The 1,063-nt window shown below is 46.6% G+C and overlaps 1 non-coding gene across 1 annotated transcript; it reads right to left on the reverse strand.

The window, feature by feature from the left end:
• Positions 1-600: 600 nt before the first annotated feature.
• On the reverse strand, positions 601-743 carry LOC129665954 (small nucleolar RNA SNORA48). The gene has a single exon (XR_008718466.1). It is a non-coding gene; the product is annotated as a small nucleolar RNA SNORA48 (small nucleolar RNA).
• Positions 744-1,063: the final 320 nt, after the last annotated feature.

The following is a 1,063-nucleotide window of genomic DNA, read 5'->3' on the forward strand; positions in this document are numbered from 1 at the left end:
CATGTATTCTAGTGGTAACTTGAGCCACAGATATGGACACCAACCCCTGCTGCTGTGTAGTAATGGATCCAAACATGGCTCTCATCAGCAGCTTGGTCTGGGATCTCATCATGGCCTCAGGTGGTGGGGCTGGCTGCGCATAACAGGCTCCTCTTTTCTACCCTTGAGTCTCCGGTTCCATCTCTCTTCATAATGCTCAAGCTGCTTCCCTTCTCTTTCTCACATATCTGTCCGCCACATACTCACACACTGTGGTATCTTTTGCAACAGGCTGGCCACATGGGTAGCGGGCCCCTGGGTGACATCCTCTGGCAAATGGGCCTCCCTGGAAGGCAGGTCTGTGGGTGGCATGACTGTCCAGGGGTCTCTGTCTTCCTCCTCCAGTGCTGCAATATGTCGTGATAGGCGGGGCTCTGCATGTCTATGGCCAGCCTCAGCTTGGGGCAGAGGACAGGTCTGTGAGCATCTCTCCCACCCATACTATGTGGCATACTAGTCTGCAGGTCTGTCTTCTGCCTGCTGTGCTGTACTGCCTGGATTTGATTTGATTTGATTTGATTTGATTTGATTTGATTTGATTTGATTTGATTTGATTTGATTTGGTGAGTCCTAGGCATAAAAGAGCTTTGGCAATTAAGCCAGGCATCAAGCTAGGATGAAAAAAGGACTGCTATCTGCTTTGCCCCTGACTGATACAAGAACAATACCACCAACAAGGGGTCTCTCTGCCTGTTGCCAGGGCAATCAAGGGTAACAACACTAGCTTACATTGTAGCATGCCTTCAGTTGTATATGTGTATACACATACACTTATATTTGTTGTGTATAATTTTAGGTGAATATAAAACACTATGATTGCTTGAATCCTTATCAAAAAACCGTGTAGTGATTTTTCCTTTTTCCCTCCTTTTTCTTCTGTATTGACCACCCTTTCACCCTCCTCAGTTGGAGACTACCTAGGTTTCCCATTTCCCATTTCGTATTACCTGTATTCTGCCATTATCTTCAAAAGCTCTCCACCCCTTCTCCTTGTACACTTTCCTGGTTTCTGCAGTTACTCTGT

Source organism: Psammomys obesus, unplaced genomic scaffold, assembly GCF_907164565.1.
Source record: "Psammomys obesus unplaced genomic scaffold, mPsaObe1.curated_primary_1811, whole genome shotgun sequence".
Lineage (NCBI taxonomy): Eukaryota > Metazoa > Chordata > Mammalia > Rodentia > Muridae > Psammomys > Psammomys obesus.